General features: G+C 46.8%; 1 long non-coding RNA gene across 1 annotated transcript; it reads right to left on the reverse strand.

Annotated features, from left to right (window-relative positions):
* Window positions 1-453: 453 nt before the first annotated feature.
* Window positions 454-9,340, reverse strand: LOC125407165 (uncharacterized). The gene is made up of 5 exons (XR_007234128.3): window positions 9,222-9,340; window positions 8,845-9,143; window positions 2,763-2,824; window positions 2,288-2,318; window positions 454-893 (listed from the first exon to the last, which is right to left on the reverse strand). It is a non-coding gene; the product is annotated as an uncharacterized LOC125407165 (long non-coding RNA).
* Window positions 9,341-11,324: the final 1,984 nt, after the last annotated feature.

Genomic DNA, 11,324 nt, shown 5'->3' on the forward strand with positions numbered 1-11,324 from the left:
GTTAATGTTTAGCTGGGTGGTGGTGGTGCACGTCTTTAATCGCAGCACTTGAGAGGCAGAGGCAGGTGGAGCTCTGTGAGTTCGAGGCCAGCCTGGTCTACAGAGCAAGTTCCAGGACAGTCTCCAAAGCTACAGAGAAACCCCATGTCAAAAAACATGTCAAAAAAAGAAAAAAAGGAGAGAGAGAGAGAGAGAGAGAGAGAGGTTGTTGATGTTTGATGAACGGGTAGTAAGGGTTTGTGGTGGTGGCGTCAGGCATCGCTATTAACAGTTGGCTAAATGCAGGGCTGTACACGGGATCCATCCACACCACCCCAGGGGGTGACATGGTTGGCGGAGGGCCACCTCTCCCACCTTCTGGTTTCTTCTCTGCCCTGCCCAAGCTGCTGGAAAATACTCGTCTGATGCTGATGGGAAGCCTGCACTTCCAAGAGCAGTCACACACACACATCACAGGGTGGAATTTCCAGGCTCAGGTCACTGAGTTCCTGAAATTCTTTAATTCCTGTCTTATTTCTCAGCTGTTGCTGTGGCCACTTCTGGTCAGGTTGGCTCAAGTGAGTGTGCGTGTTTCCTTTGCTTGTATTTTTAGACGTGGAAAGAATAAATACAGCTCACACAGTAGCACCTTCCGGCCTTCCACTTCTCAGGCGTGGGTGTTGGGGCATTTCTTCCCCTGGCCAGACTTCACCCCTGCGGCCCCATGACACATTATTACATTCTGTTGAAATTCCTCTGTTTATATGGGTGTGGTGCCACAGGCCTAGAATCCCGGCCCTCAGAATGGGGAGGCAGGAGGGTCAGATGTGGTGAGGCAGGAGGGTCAGATGTGGGGAGGCAGGAGGGTCAGATGTTCACAGTTCTCCTCCAGTCAGCCTGGGATTCATGAGAGCCTGTCTTAAACAAGAATGAAAATAAACAAAGAAAGAAAGAAGAAGAAAAGAAAGAGAAGAAAAGAAAATTCCACCGGGTGGTGGTGGTCCATGCCTTTAATCCCAGCACTTAGGAGGCAGAGACAGGCAGATCTCTGTGAGTTTTAGGCTAGCCTGGTCTTCTACAGATTGAGTTTCAGGACAGGTTCCAAAAACTACAGAGAAGAAAAAAAAAAAAGGAAAAACTAAAACAAAATAAAAGAAAATACCTGGGGCTGCAGAGATGGTTCAGCGGTTAGGAACATTTACTCTTGTGGAGGACCTGGGTTTGGTTCCCAACACCGGCATGGTTGCTCACAACTATCTGTAATTCTAGTTCCAGAAACCCAACACCCTTTTCCTGTCCTCCACGGGCAACGGGCAAGCAGATGGTGCATAGAATACAGGTAGGCAAAATGCCCAAATGCATGAAATAAATAAATCTGAACCTCTGGCTTGCTCCCGCTCCCATGCCTCTGCCGCTCCCACTTAGACATTTAGTTGTGACTGCTGTCTTCAGGGTTTCATTTCTCACACCCCTGTATGGCCTGCCTGCTCGTTTCACTCCTAAAAACTCTCCACACTGTGACCTAAGTCCTCCCTTCAGGAAGGCGACTATCTCTATGGTCTGTGGCTTATTCAAAGCCAGTGCCGTGGAGTGGGACAAAGAGAGGACCCTACAGCTATCAGATGAATTCAGGTGTAACCGTCAATACAACAGTATCAAAGACACAGAGTTCAAAAGGAGGTCTGAGTGAAGTCACTCCAGAGTGCCTAGCCCAGGCTTGCAGGGCAAAGGACTTGAAAATAAAACGCTAACATCCGAGTCTTGGAGCCTTAGGACATAGGCTATTTCTCAGCTTTGTTGCTCAGTTCAGTTTAGCCAGGGTCATGGAGCTGACCCCAGCAGCACAGTGTTAGGGGAGGCGGTTGGCGGTGGACTGAGAGCCTTGTGAATGCACAACATGGGATTTTTGCTATTTGGTCTGGAGGAAACTGGACGAGGGAAAGAAAGCTCTCGGGGGCTGAGGCTGTTGCTCCGACGGTAGAGCAATGTCTTAGCACACAGTAAGCCCTGGCCGGATCCCTACCGTAAGCTGGATTAATGGCTGTAATAGAAGCCTTAAGAAATGGAGGCAAGGGGCTGGAGAGATGGCTCAGAGGTTAAGAGCATTGCCTGCTCTTCCAAAGGTTCAATTCCCAGCAACCACATGGTGGCTCACAACCATCCGTAATGAGGTCTGGTGCCCTCTTCTCGCCAGCAAGCATACACACAGACAGAATATTGTATACATAATAAATAAATAAATAAATAAATAAATAAATAAATAAATAAATAAATAAAAGAAATGGAGGCAAAAGGAGCATAAGGTTACCTTCAGCTACTTTGCTGAGTTTGAGGCCAGCCTGGGATGCATGAAAGGGAAGAAAGAAAAAGTTAAAACACAGACACACACACACATATACTTAAGAGTAATAGAGCTATTTGTTAGTCTCTATGACTCAGTGGTTTAGAGAAAACCGGGGCTCCATTCCCAGTACCCACACAGTAGCTCATAAACATCCATAACTCTAGTTCCAGGGGATCCTAGGCCTTGTTCTAGCCTCCACGGTCACCAGGCAGGCACAGGGTTCATAGACATTCACATAGGCAAAACACTCCTACATATAAGATCAAATCTTTAAAAAGAATGACAGGGTGGGTCTGGGGAGAAGGCTCAGTGGGTAAAGGGCCTGCAAGCACCGGAGCTGCTTGATTCCCAGAAGCCTCTTGTCTCAGTCATGGCTGTTATCGCTGCGTTGAAACACCATGACTAGAGCAGCTCGGGAGGAAAGGGTTTATTGACTTACGCTTCCACATCACTGTTCATCATCGGAGGAAGTCAGGACAGGAACTCAAACAGGGCAGGGACCTGGAGACAGGAGATGATGCTGAGACCATAGAGGGATTCTGCTTATTGGCTTGCTCCCCATGGCTTACTCACTCTGCTTTCTTATAGAACCCAGGACCCCCTGTCCAATGATGGCATCACCCACAATGGACTGGGCCCTCCCCCATCTAATTAAGAAAATGCCCTACGGCCTGCCTATGAGCTGATCTTAGGGAGGTATTTTCTCAGTTGAGGCCCCTCCTTCTACAATAACTCTAACTTGTGCCATTGACAGAAAACTCACTAGCATACCATTTAAAACTCATACATATGTGCACCTTCACACTCACATGTGCACACTCTCATGTGCACACACACTTAACAGAGTTGGACATAGGTCCTGGATAGGAGCCTCAGCTCACAAAACAAAACAAAACAAAGCTTAGGACTCTCAGTAGCAATTTTACCTCTCTCCTTCAGGTTGGGGATACTGAGGTTGAGCCACCAGGACAAGGTCCTGGATGCAGCCCTAACTGCAAAAATTCAGACTTTTGCTGCGGAACTAGAGGAGCCCAAATAGTGGCTTGTCTAAGGTCGCAGGTTAGCAAGGCTTGGACCTAAGCCTGCTGAAAGCAGGGCCTGCCGTCCTCCTCTGAACTTCCGCCAGAGCCCTCGGGTTGAGAGGAAAGGGAGCCAGCTGGAGAGTCCCAGTTTGCTTCAGATTCCCTATCTCCAGGAAGGCCTCCTGGGTCATAGTGGGAAAGCACAAAGTAACATCAGAGACATTAAGAAACAAAAAACAGCAGGAGTGGGAGAGCCGTTTATCCAAGGTTACCTGATTAGTGACTCAGAGGATTCCAAGCAGACCACGGGCTGGCATGGGTTCTCAGCCTCTTTCTGTACAAGTCTCATAGTCAGGTTTTGAACACAATCTGGCTGCCTCTGAAGTGAAATTTGCCATCTCACTCTGAAGCATCCCTTCCGATTCCACCCTCCCCGGACTCCTAGAACTGAGGAGTAGTGCACAGTAGAGGCAGAGCATTCGACACCCAGCAAGTCCACTAGTGTGGTTGTTGGTGTTGTGTATGGCTGGACCTCAGTCAGCCAGTTCATCGTTTGCTCTCTGCCCTTCTCCGGTACCTGGGGGACAGGATTGTAGGTAACTAGTCTGACCTCTTGGCCCTTCCCATTATGCTGACCCTTGAAGTCTGGAATCCACGAGGGGATGCTGAGGCCGAAAAGAAGAGCCAATCAAGGCTCCCTTCTTCACTCCACCAAACCCTGAGCTCCTATGTCCTGAGTGCTGTTCTAGACATGAAACGGGTCCCTGTCCCCGAGAAGTTTACCTAATCATAATGGGGTAGAAAGGCAATAGGTAAGGCCACGAGATGGCTCAGCTGGTAAAGGCATCTGCTGCCAAGCCTGAAGACCCGACTGTGATATCTTAGAATCTACTTAGTTGAAGCAGAGAATTGACTCAGGAAGGTTGTCCTCCAACCAACAGATGAGCTCTGAGGCTCGTCTGTGCCCTCCCCACAACATCCATCTATCCATCTGCCCATCTGTCCGTCCGTCCGTCTGCTTGCCTGTCAGCCCATCTGCCTGTCCATACATACATACAGGAATACATACATACACATACATACATACATACACACTGTGTAACACAGCACTTTAAAAGCAGAAAAACAATCGATAGAAAATAGGCAAACAAAAAGTGCAAACCAGAAGACAGGGACAAAGGTCATATTGAGTACCTGGGAGAGAAGACTCGGCTAGCTCTTTTAGCCTGGTGACAGCTCTGGACAAGTAAGGCTAGCCTGAGATCTAAAGGATGTTAGGGTATGAACAACAGGAGCAATCAGGGAAAAGGACATTCCTGGTAGAAGTGACAGCTCGTGACAATTCCCCAAGTATGTACTTCACATGTCAGACTGCACTGGACAGGGAGATCTATTTGTGCATCCTGATAGGTCACTTAATTAATTTGTTTATTTAAATTCTATTTTATGTGAATGGGTGTTTTGCATATTCTGACAATTTTTAATTTAGATTTAATTTAATTTTCTGTATTTTGGTGTTTTGCCTGCATGTATGCCTGTATACTGTGTACATGTCCATAGAAACCAGAAGGGGGCCACTGGAGCCCCAGGAACTGGAGTTAAAGATAACTGTGGGTTGCCATGTGGGTGCTGGGAATTTAATTTATGTCCAGGGCAACAAACACTCTTAGCTGCTGGCATTGTTTGTTTTTGGAGACAGAGTTTCTCTGTGTAGCACTAGCTGTCCTGGAACTCTCTCTGTAGACCAGGCTGGCCTCGAACTCACAGAGATCCGCCTGCCTCTGCCTCCTGAGTGCTGGGATTAAAGGCGTGCGCCACCACCGCCCTGCCGACCTTCTTTAAGCGCATTGCACTTAGTGTTCCAGGGCACTTTAAAGATAAATGCACATATCCAGTTATACACATCTATGCCTTATTCAGTGTATGCTTTGGGTTACAATCTAATATATATTGGTGGCTAGGTGGTAGCTTTGGTGAGGTGCTTGCTTGCAGACATGAGAACCTGGGTTTGGACCTCCAGGACTTGTCTGAGGAGCCTTGCCTTCCTGCTGAGATCCAGGTCAACGCAAGACTGCCTCAAAGTCAAGGAAGAAAGTAACTAAGGGATGACAACTGAGCTTGCCCTCTGACTTGCACACGCGTGGGTGCACACGTGCACCTAACAAAAATACAGGCACACAGCTGCTAAATGTTCTCTAGAGGAACAGACCTTACAGAATGAAGATACCTATATCTACATATTTCTAGATATAGATATATAGATAGATATGGAATGCGTTTAGAATGGCTTATAGGCTGTGGTCTAGATAATCCAATAATGGCTGCCTACCAATGGAGGGTCACCAGTGAGGTTCAGTAGTAGCTCAGTCCATAGGCTGGATGGTTTAGCTGGGTTTTGGTATAGATCAGAATCCCAAAGAAGTAGGCTTGATGCCAATGGAGGAATGGACTTGCCAGTGAGGGCAAGAAGGCAAGGAGCAAAAGCTTCCTTCTTCCACAGCCTGTCTATAGGCTGCCAGCAGAAGGGGTGGCCCAGGTTAGAGGTGCATCTGGTTTAAAAGTGGGTGCTCCCACTTCAAGGGATTTAATTAAGAAAAAAAAATCTCTCACAGATATAAAACACACTTGGTTTTTACTTAATTCCAAATGTAGTCAAGATGACAACCAAGAATAACCATCACAACTCCCTCCCCTCAGAAATCATGTATTTCTACCTGTTGTTCTTGCAGAGGACCTGGATTTTGTTCCCAGCCCACATGTGACAATTATAACCCCCTGCAATTCCAGTTCCAGTGGATCCAGTGCCCTATCCCAGCCTTCATGGGCACCAGGCATTCATACGGTATATATACACACAAACATGCAAGCAAAACACTTATACACATATCATATATATGTACAAAAAGCCGGGCCTTGCCTTTAATCCCTGCACTCCGGAGGCAGAGGCAGGTAGATCCCTGTAGATATGAGGCCAGCCTGGCCTACAGGACAAATTTCAGGACAGCGAGAGCTACATGTAAGACCCTGTCTCAAAACAAAAATAACAACTTCCCAAGAAATCTTTGGCCTTCGGGGTGACAGAAGTGCTGTCTACCCTAGTCTGATCATTCCATGCTGTGCGTGTGTGGGAATGTCACACCACAGCCCCTGGCTAAGTCCTGGAGTGGAGCCAGAGAAGGCAGACAGACTCACACGCTGTGGCTGTCCTCCAGCCTCCTTAGCACATGTGTGGCCAGATGCATGGCTATCTCCGTCTGTCCTCCAGCTGCCATCTGCCCTCTGCCTCTGTACACCCATTACTTCAGCTCCTAAGGACAGAACGTAGGCTTCTTCAGGAGGACCCTTCAGCACCTCCCTGATTCTGTTCCAGCCCCATCCTCAAATATTCTGTACTTCCCCACTAATTTAGCCTCTAGTGGCTTCCCTTCCCTTCCTTTCCCTTCCCTCCCCTCCCCTCTCCTCTCCTCCTCTTCCTCTCCCTCTCCCCTTCTTTCTTTCTTTTTCTGGTACTGGGAATTTGGACCCTTTGACTTAAACAGCTAAACAAGTACTCTACCTGAGGTTCATCCTCACCACTAATAAAATAAAATAAAATAAAATAAAATAAAATAAAATATTGAGACAGAGTCTGGCTCTCTTGCCTACACTGGTCTTGAACTTCCTCTGTAGCGCAAACTGGCTTTAGGAAGCTCTCTTCCTGCCTCAGCCTTCTGAGTGACTGGATTATAAGCACAGTCATCCCATCCTTCTTTTCTTCTTTTTTTCAAGACAGGGTAGCCTGTCTTCTCTGTGTAGCCCTGGCTGTACTGAACAGGCTCTGTAGACCAGACTGACCTTGAACTCAGAGACCCTCCTGTCTCTGCCTCCCTAGTGCTACAGTTAAAGCCCTACACCGCTACCACTACCACATGGCCTGTAGTTGGTTTGGGGTTGTTGTTTTTAAACTCTTTAGGGGTCCACTACCAGCTCCCAAATAAATACACAAAGATTTATTCTTACTTATGAATGCTTGGCCTTAGCTTGACTTGTTTTCTAGCAAGCTTTTCTAACTTAAATTATCCCACATAACTACTTTTTGTCTCTGGGATTTTTACCTTTTTTTTATTCTGTATACCTCTCTTTCCTTCTTACTTCATGACTGGCCATGCGGCTGGACAGCTGACCCCTGGCGTCTTCCTCTCCTCCTTTTCTCACTCCTCACTCTCTTCCCTAGATCTCTATTCTCTCTGCCTGCCAACCCCACCTATCCTTTCTCCTGCCTTGCTATTGGCCGTTCAGCTCTTTATTAGACCAGTCGGGTGTTCTAGGCAGGCAAAGTAAACAGATTTATAGAGTTAAACAAACGCAACATAAAAGAATACAACACATCTTTGCATCATTAAACAAATATTCCACACATAATGAATACTCCATGCATAAATGAATATAACACATCTTAAATCAATATTCCACAACACTAGCCCATTTTCTCCTGCAACATCTACCTTCAGGAGCACACATGAGCGCGCACACACATGCACACTCATGCACACACACACAGGCAGTCAGGCACTGGGTGGGCACTCAGAGCAAGGATTGATTTTTTTTCTGCTTCACATAAGCCATTTCATACAAGACAGGGAGGGGCTTATAAGGCGTCCATTGTCGCATAAAATGTTTTTAATTTCATGGCATATTCTTTCTGGGGGAGAATCTATATACTTTTATCATAATTATCTTAAAGATCGCCAGAGTCTGGCAAGATGGCTCATCAGCTAAGCACACTGACTGCTCTTCCAGGGGGAGCAGGGTCTGGTTCCCAGCGCCCACATGACCGCTCACAACCACCTGTAACTCCGATGCCCTCGTCTGTTATCCGAGGCTCACATGTGCCGCACAAACACACATGCAGTCCAAACACCCATTTACATAAAAATAAGTAATTGTTTAAAAAGATATGACACTTCCCGCTCACAAAAGGTTAAGAATCATCGTACATTTTATAAATAATTGTTCTGAATGGCTGTATCTATCTGTAACAGTTGTATACTCGATAAACACTTACTGAATGAATAAGCCTCCCCCGCATTAGGATGTTTTTTTCAATGAGAAAAAACTGCAACAACAACAACAACAAAAAGCTCAAAAGAAAACTGAGGGGAAGATTTTTAAACGTTGATTATTTCAGCCCGCTGTCTGGTGACCCCCAAGTACCGTCTTCTCAGCTGGGCCCACTGCTTAAGACTGGTACTTCAGTGGTTCCCAGCCCCTGCCAGCACCCGTCTCCTGTCCTGAAATCCACCTACTGCGCCTTTGCAGCCTGTCAGCTGAAAATAACCCTGAAGCAGGGGGTGCGAGCACTTAGGCGCTCCTTCCGCAGAGGGAGACTCTGCCCCCTGCTGGCTGCTCAGCTTCATCGACCCGGGGAGAGTCCAAGACCGAGGTCCCCACGCAGGAACCGAGGGCTGCGAGGCAAAGGGGAGGTGAAAGGAGAAGATTCCCCCCTCCCCACACACACACCCAGGGGACAGGCTTCCAGCCTGTAACCTGGCTTGAATCTGGAGCGGCTGTGCTTCTTCCCCATGGTTCGGGTGTCCCAGGCTAGCAGTTAGGGAGGCAGGGACAAGACGGCTGTGGAGGCGCATCTGTAGCTCCAGGGAGGTCCGGTCTCTCAGACCTGGCTTTCTCATTGATCCCTTTTTTCCTGGGTCCCGCTGCGACACCTTTCGATCCTGAGCCAATTCTCTGCATCGCCTACACTTGGCGTGCAGTGTGCCAGCCGCCCCATCACCATGGAAACAGGAGCCTCTGCATCCTTCCTAGAGCAAATTTGCGAAGCTATGAGAAGAATCTGGATTTGGGAGGGAGGGTCATCAAGGTTATTGAATACCACGTACCTTGTGAAGATGGTTGACTTTTCTGACGTTAACGCTGCCTGTCCTCTCGGTCCATCCAAACCGACCAGCTTCTCCTGATGTAGCCTTGAGATAAAGGCCTCTAAGCATCACTTTTCTCATCTGTTAAATAAAAATAATAGCCGCACTTACTTCACAGGGCTGCTGTAAGAATCCCATTAGGTAATGCACACATAACACTTAAGTCAGCACTCGGCATGCAGTGAATGCTCAAAATGTTGTTGACGTGATTTCTGCATATTTATTATTTAGGTATTTGTTATTTCTGCTGCCAAACTGCTAGTCCCTTGGTAATGATGCCTTTTGGCATGGTGGCACTCACCTGTGACCGCAGCACTCGGGAGGTGGAGACAGGAGATCAGGAGAGTCAAGGCTAGATTCACTACATAATGCGTTCAAAGCCAGCGTGAACGTGAGACCCCCCCCCCACCTCAAAAAGACAAAAATGGAAAATCATGAATTTTCTTTTCCGTCTCATGCGTGTGTGTTGTACAAATATGAGCATGTGGATCAGATTGTGTACCTATTTTCAGAAATGCAGAGGCCAGAGCAGAACATTGTGTGCTCCCCTCCACTCTTCTCTACTTCTTGCCTTGAGACAGGGTCTCTTGTGAACTGAACCCAGCATGTTGGCTAGGCTAGCTGGCCAGGAGGACCTCAAGGTCTTCCAGGATTTGCCCCACAATGCTGGGGTTACGGACACAACCCAGCCATGACAGGTGTTTTACCTGTGTGCTGTAGATCTAAATTCTGGTCCTGATGCTCGCAGAGCAATGGTCTCACCCACCGAGCACCTCTCTGGTCCTCCTGTCTGCTTTTCTTCCTGTCTCTTTTTTGGATGTCCTTCCACCTTGGGCTGTCACACTGTCTCTCTGAAGACCCCCCTCTCCAGACAGAGTGACCTGCAGTCTACTGCTGACTCACTCAGGTCTTGGGAGTTAATCTTCAAGTGTGGGCTCCTGAACTTCATCAAAGTGCAAGCAAAAACTCCTAACTGAATCTACACATAAAAACATGTTCACAAGCAGTCCAGGCCTGACATTTTGGCTACTTGAGGAGACTAAAGCAGAAAGATCAGAAGTTCAAATCCCTCCTAGGCAAATCTATAAGACACTATCTTAAAAATAAGTAAATAAATAGCTGAGCTTGGTGACATATGTACAGAAGGCAGAGGTAGCAGATCTCTGAGTTTGAGGTCAGTCCAGTCTGTTTATTCTAGGACAACCAGAGTTACCTAGTGACACCCTGTCTCAAAGCAAAAACAAAAAGACTTTTAACAGAAAAGCTATATAATTACACATACAGACACTTATATTTTTATTTATTTTGTCTTTGAGTTCGGGTCTTATGCAGCTCAAGATAGCTTTGAGCTTTCTATGAATTTTATGCTGGCCTTGAACTCTGAATCCTCCTGCCTCCAGTTCCCAAGTGCTGGGCTGAAAGATGTGTTCCACCACTCCTGACTTATGTGACAATATCAGGAGAAATTAAGGGATCTAAGTAGAGCATTGTCTAATGATCTTAATGGGAAGACTCATCCTCAGAAAGTTCTTTTCACACTTACCTGAAATGCACTGGGATTCCCTTCAAATCTCAACAGCTCAAAAACAGACAAGCTGGTGCATTCAGTTACGCAGAAACACAAAGCCCAAGGAAAGCCAAAATGCTCTTTAAGAGGAACAAGGCTGAGTTCCGGTCTAGCATGCACCGACGACTATAATAAATCTCCAGTTATGGAGACAGCATGCTATTGGTACAATAATAAACAAATAAAGAACGTAAATACAAGCCCAGCCACATGTGGATTCTTAATTCATGATGGAAGGAATAAGGCAGAACAGCAAGGAAATACTCTCAAGGCACAGACGAAACCACAATCTCGCACATCGAGGTTTAGGTACAAACACGGAAGACACTAAAGGCCGAATTTTCATAATTTAAAAAAAAGGTTGAGACGATGCTACCTTGGTCAGTTTGGAATGCTGTAATAAGACAAAATAAACAATAAAAGCTTCTAGGAAATAGGTAGGAACCAAGCTTAATGAGTTTAAGGTCCGAAAACGCCCCTCGAACACTACACAGAAG

Source organism: Myodes glareolus, chromosome 19 (genome assembly GCF_982192425.1).
Source record: "Myodes glareolus chromosome 19, mMyoGla1.1, whole genome shotgun sequence".
Classification (NCBI taxonomy): domain Eukaryota; kingdom Metazoa; phylum Chordata; class Mammalia; order Rodentia; family Cricetidae; genus Myodes; species Myodes glareolus.